The 9,238-nt window shown below is 44.3% G+C and overlaps 1 protein-coding gene across 2 annotated transcripts in view; it reads right to left on the bottom strand.

Annotated features, from left to right (window-relative positions):
- The window catches only part of THSD1 (thrombospondin type 1 domain containing 1), a 39,947-nt gene extending 31,089 nt beyond the window's left edge, over positions 1 to 8,858 (bottom strand). The window contains exon 1 of one of the 2 annotated variants that reach the window (XM_019530005.1): positions 8,655 to 8,858. The gene's annotated coding sequence lies outside the window, so the exon portion shown is untranslated. Of the gene's footprint in view, positions 1 to 8,239; positions 8,377 to 8,654 lie in introns of those variants that run through there. The other variant, XM_019530004.1, reaches the window with a different exon arrangement.
- Between the last annotated feature and the right edge of the window lie 380 nt (positions 8,859 to 9,238).

The following is a 9,238-nucleotide window of genomic DNA, read 5'->3' as shown; positions in this document are numbered from 1 at the left end:
TTTTTTTTAAACATCCTTTACACATCTGTGTATGAACTGGCAGGTGGAATGAAAGGTCCCCATCTCTATATAATGCACTATCTGTTGTATGAAGGGAAAATAAAAGGCATGGAGGGAAGGATGTATTGAAGGGGGGAAAAAAGGGAAGAGACTGACAGAAGGAATTGCCTTGTCCTATGTGTTACCTGTTTTCATTTGCATATGTTGTCTTGACAAATGGAAAACAGGCTTGGCCATCTAGAGAGAGCACTGAAGTGATACATAAAAGACTTGGGGGCTTCTGTTTCTGCCATTGATCTGATGCATGATGCCGGGTAAATCACTTCCTCAGCCTGTGCCTCTGATTCCATCCCACTTTTTATCTAGTTAGTTTATCTAGTTAGTTTTCTTAGTTTTTTAGTTTTTATAGTTTTATCTTCTCTCTCCTGTTAAGCATATGCAGAGGGCTAGCACAATGGGGCCCCAGTATTAGCTGGGCTTTAGCAGCTTCCAAAATACCAATAGTTAAGAAAAGCTGGAACCTTCTAGTCCTTGGCTTTCTTCTTTACACTCTACCCCGCTGCCCCTTCCTTAGCATCATTCAAAATTCTCCTGATAAAATCATCACCTTAAATATTCTCAAGTCTCTTAGGCTGTGCTTTCACTAAGAATTTTTAGCAGTTCTTACACTTCTGTTCTAGCATCATTTCAGCTCACCTCCTGGAAGTGCTAATGTAGATCAAGTGTCAGCATGTTTAGCACTGTGCTATCTAGCACTGCATAGAAAAGACTAGGGGCATGTCTGCAATGCAGACAGCAGGGGAGTACAGATGCACCTGAGCTAGCTTTCAACTAACTAGCTCCAGTACCAGCACCAGTTTAACTATAGTAGGATGAAACTCAACAAGAACTTATTTTTCCTTAATAGGTCTGTGCTACTATTGGTACATTGGCCAGCTCACTTAAAACTGGCTGGTATATCTTGATACTACTAGACCTGTGTGAAGCAGCATTTGCTTCGGATTTGGATTTGGCTGATTTGGAGGGACAGTGATTTGATTCGGTGATTAGAATCACTGTCCCGATTTGATTCAGCTGATCCAGATCCAGAGGTCTGGCCATAGACTATACAGGCAGCAGTCCTCAGTGATTCTGGACACAGCTGCCTCCAGCTAGTAAGTCTGTTGTGGTGGGTGGAGGAAAGAGGGAAGATCAACGCCCCCAAAGTGAGGGAAGGATTGGGGCTGGGACAAGCTGCCCAGCTGGGGCAGGGAAGTCACGGGACTCAGGGAGTGGGGCTCCTGCCACTGTGCACCGCCACACGCTGCTGGTCCAGGAGCTGCTCTTCTGGTGGCTCCTCTGGCAGCTCTCACCGCCCGTCTGGGAGGGCATGGAAGTGGGCATGTGCCCCCAGATCTATACGGGGCGGGCTGGGCCGGACTGTGCTCTGGGAGGCTAGCCCCAGCTGCCCGCCGCCAGACTGCGCTCTGCGGGGCGGGTGGTACCAGGGCCGTGCTCCAGGCAGCTAGGCCTGGCCACAGCACCCACCCTGCAGAGCACAGTGTAGCGGGGACTATGCAGGGGCTGCAGCTGCTGTAAGATTCCCCATAGCCCCTGCTGCTGGCCCTGCTCCGATCAGGTGCACGCACCCATCCTCATGCCCTGCTGCTGTTTGCTCAGCTGGGGCAGGGTGGGGAGAAGCTGTGGTGTGTTTGGGAGGCTCAAGCGTATTCCGCTGCTGTGCGCTATTTGTCCGAGGCACCACAGCAGCACTGTTCCGCGCCTACCCGCATAGGCTGGGCGAGCAGCAGGAGGGCATAGCTCCCATTCCCAGTGCCTTCTGCCGCCTGTCCAGAGTGCAGCCCTGCCCAGCCTGCCCTGGAAGAGCAGCTCCCGGACTGGCGCCATGCAGTGACAGAAGCCCCCCTCCCTGAGTCACACGGTCCCCCTACCCCAGCTGGGCAGCTCGTCTCAGCCCCAGCCCCAATTCCTCCCTCACTGTAGGGAAATTAATCTGCCCCCTCCCCTCTCCTTCCTACCACAACAGATTTACCAGCTGGAGGCAGCTGTGTCCAGCTCCTCAGGACTGCTGCCTGTATAATCTATGGCTAAATCTCCAGATCAGCGTCAAATCTCCGGATCCGAATTGAATTGGGACAGTGATTTGAATCACTGAATCGAATCACTGTCCCTCCAAATCAGCTGAATCTTAATCCGAAGCAAATACTTGCTGCTCCGCACAGGCCCACTCAAGACTTCCAGCCTCACACTGAGCCTGTTTCAATCTTATGCCTCCTCAAACATCTAACTGCATTTCCTCCTCTCCCTTCTCTTTCTCCCCATACTTTTCCATTTTACCTTACCATTGTTGCCCAGGCCTTGCCTATTTGGGAGCTTTTTAAGGCAAGGAAAACAGCCTATACATTTTCTATTCTATTCAGATCTTTACATCATACCGATTACAATGCATCATACTCATTGACAGCCCTGATCACAGGACCATAATAGAATGGTCTGGTGGTGATGCTACTAACCAAGCATTTGGGGCATTTGGCTTTTATTATTATTAGGATTTTCACTACTGTAATGAGCGCGCTAGACAGGGACCAAGACCTCATTGTGCCAGATGCCATACAAACACAGAATAAAAAAACAGTCCCTATCTCACAATTTACAATCTGAGTATCAGACCAAAAACAACAGATGGATGCAAACAGAAAAGAGAATATCACTCAGCATGATAGGCAGTGGTCTCTGCACATCATGAGCACAACTCCAAGTAGGTTATTTTTATAAGCACCAGAGTGAAGGAGTTACAAGGTGAAATCTGAAGAATAATGAGATGACTTTGCAGCTCTTTACAGGGAGTTCCTCCTGTGTGTGAGGAGTAGCAAAGAAGAAAGCATGAGGGTATTTATTTATTTATTTTCAAGAGGGAGGTGGAAGCTGGTATCCTGGGCTCATTGGACCTGGGAGCCACTACTCAATTCTGAATGGAAGATGATAAGTAAGGTGGGGGACATGCCATCAAAGGATGAAAAAATGAAAAAAGATAGCTTATGTTTGCTACGACAGTGAAGAAATAACTTTAAGCCCTTACTCTTTCACTGACTTGTGTGATCTTGGGCAAGTCACTTAACTCTGTTATGCTTCAGTTCCTTCCTGGTCAATACCATTTCTCACAATTATGTTGTGAGGATGAAACCTGTTACAGATCAAGACATTAAACAGGAGCCATGCAAGAACCCTAAATAATTGTTTGTGTAGTGTAAGTTTCTAGAGCTACATATAAATAAATAACAGGCTGGTGTATCTAAATCACATAGATTTCTAAAATAGAAGCTACTGAATGGGGTATATTCTGTTTTCACCTTTTTAAATGACGTCTCTGGATTTTCCTGCATCCTTAGATGCACAGACGCTTGCTTTGTGATCAAGCTGCTGACTCTACTGCTTTTATAAGAACAGATCTGATGGATTCCTTTCATTTCTGGATGGGTTTTTATTGCTACAGCCAAAAATACAAGAGCCAGCCTAAAGGCAGAGACAGCAGACATTATGACAAAGTAATGGTACAGAGATAAATGAACTGTTCATTACTTGGTACCCTAACTGAAAGATTATATTATGCTGCAAATCAATATTTGCAGCATAATAAAAGGTCCCATATAAGAGAACTTTATAATAAGCTTTCCTTTAAGAAAGAGTTGTCAATAATTTACTGGATATGTAATAAGTACTATTCATTTCATTTGGAAAGGTTATAAAATAAACTGGACTTAAAACCCTACCACACTCATGATTTTGACTCACTATAGCATTAAGGGGACCAGCTGGTTTTTCCAACAGCAAGTACTGAACTGTCCTGCTTTCATCTTCTCCCCTCTCTAAGTTCCCTGGTAGATCCCTTTGCTTCTTTTGCTGTACAGCCTCTTCTGTACAGGCTAAAGAGGCCTGTTCTCACTATTCAATCTTACCTGAGCCAACCATTCAACCATTCCTACTTTTCTGCTCAGATTCACTGCTGATACTGCCAGGGCCTCCTACACTCTCAGCAGTTTCTTGGCCTCAGGATCAGGGTGGGAACACGTAGCAGCAGCAGGAAGAACTGCATGTTGGGCCTGCAGGATTAAAGGTTTAAAGGATTCCTAGGAAGAGCAAGTGATTTGAGTCAAATATGGACTGGCTGCTCTTAGGAGTCATGACTGGAACTTTCCTTCATAGCATTTCCTTCATGTACCCTCAAATGTACCCAGCTATTCCCCTATAACCCAGAAGACTAGTCAGATTTTAAAGGTACTGCCAGAAAAAAAACAACAGTATTTTTAAAAAGTAAAGTTTTATATAAAATAAGACACATATACACAACAAAAGTATCCTAGGGAAAACAGTGTCTGTATTCTGTTTATTAATATAAACATTTTTTCCCCAGTGTTTGTAACCTAATCATTGGTTACAATCTTTCTAATGTGTGAGAATCTAAAACTGACATTGATTAGAAACTCAACAAGCAAAAAGGTGAAACTGACTAGTTTCTTCTTATCCTTCAAACTGACAAGAATGTAAAAGCAGTAATCAAACAGCATGAGCAGTAAAAAGAAAATTATATTTGTAAAATTCTTGTAGTATTAAGTATGTGCTATCTTTATTTCCAGAGAGGAGCTTCATGATTTTTAAATACACTTTAAGATTCGCCAGTTCCAAAGGACTAACACCTGCTAGGAAATTCAGATTTTCTAATATAATCTTCCTGCTCTTTATTATAAATGGAGCACTTCAGATGTTCATCACATCTGAGTCCAAAGTGGTCACTGTAGGTTGTATGACAATTTTGTAAGGTTACTATGCAGCACTTTATTGAGATTAGGAGTCTCACCTTTATTATAGAAAGGCACTGATGGCACCAGATACTCTGTAAGCAATTATTCAAAAGATGTTAAAATCTGCTTCCACAAACAACTGAATTCCCATCTTACAAAGAGCCAAGCTCCTTCAGCTCCTGTTGGCATCAGGGTGAAAGGGATGTTCAACTTCTCAGAGTAAGTGCCGAGCAGTTGGTGGCCCTGGGATCTCAAGTTTAGAATGCATACATGGATGAGACTTCCTCTGAAGAACTGTTATATAGAATGAATTATGAATTTAGTAAATATCAGAAGATTTGGGAGAATACCCTAGCAATAATAAATAAACTGATGTGAAAAACTGAATGCATTAGGTCACCCTTAGTGGCAAAGGATATAGAATTCTTTCCTTGCCCCTTTAAAAATCTATGTGCGCAATTGAATTCATCCTGGACTCCACTCATTAATGATGTCTTTGTATAGGATATATAGCTAAAACTGAGGTCAAATGAACTTTACTGATTTATACCAGTCAAATATTTGGTTCAGAGTCTGAAGTACCAATAAGCATCAGTGTTAGAACCATCTGAAGAGAACAGAAAAATTGATTTCTAGGCTTTCCAGTGACCGTATATTATATATGTTTTTTTTATCTATCTACCTAAACTAGTGACTGGTGAGACTGGACTTCCAGTCCAGTCAGAAATAATCTAAAATGTATTATAATGAAGTTATTCATTCTGAATGTCTGTATCATAAGAATATAAGAAATGCCATCCTGGGTCAGATCAATGGTCCATCTATCTTGGTATCCAGGGTCTAACAGGTGTTTAGCAAAGACAGTTGGAATGCAGTATTGTTTAGGAGGTTTCTGTTTTAATATTGATACTCCAGTTGCCTTGTAAATTGTTTTATGGTCTTGTCATTCCCCTGTTTTATAAGTTATTTGAGTCTCTTACTGCAAGCTGCCGTAATCCTTTGCTGGTAAGGGAGGTGTATAAATTTAAATTAATAATAAACAAACAAAATATTTTTTTATAAGAAGAATATAGGAATGGGGTATATCCAAAGTAATTCAACACCTACCATATCTTCCCTGGCATCAACTGTCATTGGTTTAGGGCTGTAAGAGGATGCATCCCTGACTCTTCTATTTAACAGATCACAGAATCATAGAAAATTAGGGTTGGAAGGGACCTCAGGAGGTCATCTAGTCCAACCCCCTGCTCAAAGCAGGACCATCCTCAACTAGATCATCCCACTCAAAGTTTTGTCTAGCTAAGGTTATTTGAATTGATTTAAATAAAGTATTACACTTGTACTGCACTATCACCTTAAGGAACTCTGTCATGGATTGGGGCTTTACTGTGTTGGGCAAAATAATCCCTGCCCCCCAGAGTACACAGTCTAAGATACAATGGATGAATACAACAAACAGCTAAAAGAGCACAGAGAAAAATTACAGGCATAGGGATAGAAAACAAGTGTGCCAAAAACCATTTTAAACTAACCCCCCCCTCAAATTATCATAAAGGCAACCAGCAAAACACGATAAAGGGGGTACAGAACTGTTATTAATGCTCAGTGTATAACTTTCTCCAAACCCATGCCAACAGAATATTTGTACCATTATCCACCATCTTATATTCTTTAAAATTAGAAATATAAATGGACTTTGCTAACAGATAAGAAAAGCCAAACCTGTCAAATTATACTTAAGAGCAGCCCTGCAAGCAAGCAGTCTGATACTCTGGGGACGGAGAGAAACAGAGACCTGGAGTAGCCAGTAGATATAAACACACAATATGTTTATATGCTATGCCTACTTTAACTCCTATCTAGGCACTTACATGGTTCCAGTCACTGAAATATCTCAGCATCCCACAAAGATAAATGAACTTATCCTCATACCACTCTCACAAAGAATGTCTGTTTTAAAGATGGAGAACCAAAGTCAAGAGACTTGGGTCCAGTTCCTAAGTTTTTTAGGCATCTAATTTCCATTTAAATCAAACACCTAAAGAGAGCTAAAAAGGATGACCCCTAGGTTTCCTATTTAATTTTGTATGTGAATTTCTGCCCATTTTCTATGTCTTGTCACATGTCAACTATATACACGCTCAAAACAAGAGCTCTAGGGCTGGAGGTTGCTGGCCACCTTTTTAGAGAACCTGAGCATTTTATATGGAAACAATGTGAACAGGAGGTGTTTAAGCACCTACATAGGAGTTAGATGCTTAAATACTTTCGAGGATCTGGACATACTGACCTACCCAATGTTTCACAGGAAACCTCCTACAGTACTGAACATGGAACCCAAACCTCCTGAGTTCCTGTTCTATTGCTTTAAACAAAGGCTTCCTTTGTTTAAGTAAAATCACACAAGTCAACCTACAAATGAGAATTTTTTTGTCTTGTTTCCATGTGAACTTTTTTTATGTTTCTTAACCTTTATAGAAGCCACCCAGTAATTAAACAGTTAGGTACCAGAGCACTTCTCAAAATACATTTTCTTGTAAAGGTTCAGTGCTTTGTGTGATAATAAAGGCAGATCCCATTGTTTGCTGCATGGAGATGTGGGGGTGTGCAGAACTTGGAACGAGTTTGACTAAATCACAGTCAAACTCCAAATTCTTTTGTTTAGGCTGTTACTTTAAAACATTTTGAACAAAAATAACTACATTCAAATAATTTTCTTTACACTCGGGAACTTCTGTACTTGCGAGCATGACAGTCTAGAAGCGTGAAAAAGAAGTGCTGCTTTGAGTGTTAGTAGGATTAATTAGGGTTTGAGAGAGAGAGAAAAGTGCTTCATAATATTTTAGTGGCAGCAAGGGAAAAGATTAGATGTGAACCTATGAAAAAGCTTCAGCAACAATGAGCTGACAGTAACTTGCCTTAAACACATCCAAACATCAGCAAGATTTTTCCTCTGAACATTTAGGTCCATAAAAACAAACCTGTCCTTACTATGAGCAAGTTACAGTTTGCAGGGTTAGTGACAGTCCTTGGCCCACATCCTGTGAGAAGCAGGTGAGATTTGCACCTGACAGTCTAACCAAAGGAGAGAGATACTAGCTAGCTCTAGATCAGATATGGAAATGTATATATAGACACAGATAAACAGACATAGAGATATCCAGAGTTAGAGATACAGAATTCCGGAAAATGAGGGTTGGAAGGGACCTCAGGATGTCACTTCTAGTCCAACCCCCTGCTCAAAGCAGGACCAGCCCCAACTAGATCATCCCAGCCAAGCCTTTGACTAGCTGGGTCTCTGTCTGATAGAGAGAGAGGTAAATCCAGAGCAGTGGTTTTCAGCCTGTGGTCCATGGACCCCTGGCAGTCCACAGACTACGGCTAAGGAGCCTGCGAAAGATGGTTATGATTAATGAAAAGCAGCGAACACGCGCACTTACAAGTCAAAGTGGTCCGCACCTCCATTCCACATGTCCAAAGGGGTCCACAAATGAAAAAGTGCTGAAAACCACTTGTACAGAGAAAGGATAGAGAGAGAGGTGTGTTTATAGATACAGATATAAAGATATAGACACAGAGACAGAGGTGTTATATATATAGAGAGAGAGAGACAGATCTACAGAGAGAGAGAGGTATTATACACAGAAAGAGAGAAACAGATCCAGCGACTGAGAGAGGAGCTAGAGATCGAGAGAGAGGCAGGTACGGGCAGAAGAAGGGAACCAGACGTCGACAGCGAGGAGGAGACAGAGCCGAAGCGGGAGGCGGAGGAGCAGGGAGTGCGGGGCGCGGGTCCCACCCGGCCGCTCGCGCGCCCCGCGGGCCGGAGGAGGGCGCCGCAGCCGCGGGTCTCACCTGGCAGGAGGCGGGCGCGGGGGCAGCGGCTCCCTCCTGCCGCCAAAGCCCTGGGAGCGCCGCGCTCGCTCTCGGCTGCCAACAGCGCTTCTCTGAGGGGAAAAGTCCGAGCAGACGAAGTCGGGGGCCGCCTCCTCCTCCGCGCCCGCGCAGCAGCTACCGCAGCCACATGGCCTCCCCGGTGCCCCCCGGGGCTGTGCGAGTGGGAGCGAGCAGCAAGTTGGCAGGGCGAGACCCACATGCAAGGGCCGGGCCGGGCCGGGCCGCGCCGCCTGGCTCTCCGCGTCCCGCTCGCCCCAGGCCCGCGGGCTCCCCTGGCAGCGCGCAGGGCCCGGCCTCCGGCCGCGCTGGCCTTTGCCCCCGCAGGAAGGTAGCGGGGAAGGGGCCCGGACCGCTCCTCCGGGGCGGCGGGAAGAGCGAAGATAAACAACCGACCTCTCCGGCGAAGCCCAGACAGCAGCACTGCGGGTAGGCAGAACTACAGCCTTAGCTGGTATCCTCCTCGTGTTAACAGAGTCCCCGCTCACTCCTGTGAAGCCGCTTTAAAAACCAGATCGTGCGGGACACCATACACCTTTCCTCGA

Source organism: Crocodylus porosus, unplaced genomic scaffold, assembly GCF_001723895.1.
Source record: "Crocodylus porosus isolate Cpor-Errol unplaced genomic scaffold, CroPor_comp1, whole genome shotgun sequence".
Taxonomy (NCBI): Eukaryota; Metazoa; Chordata; order Crocodylia; family Crocodylidae; genus Crocodylus; species Crocodylus porosus.
The sequence above is the reverse complement of the archived record's forward strand: the minus strand, read 5'-3'. Positions and strand labels throughout refer to the sequence as shown.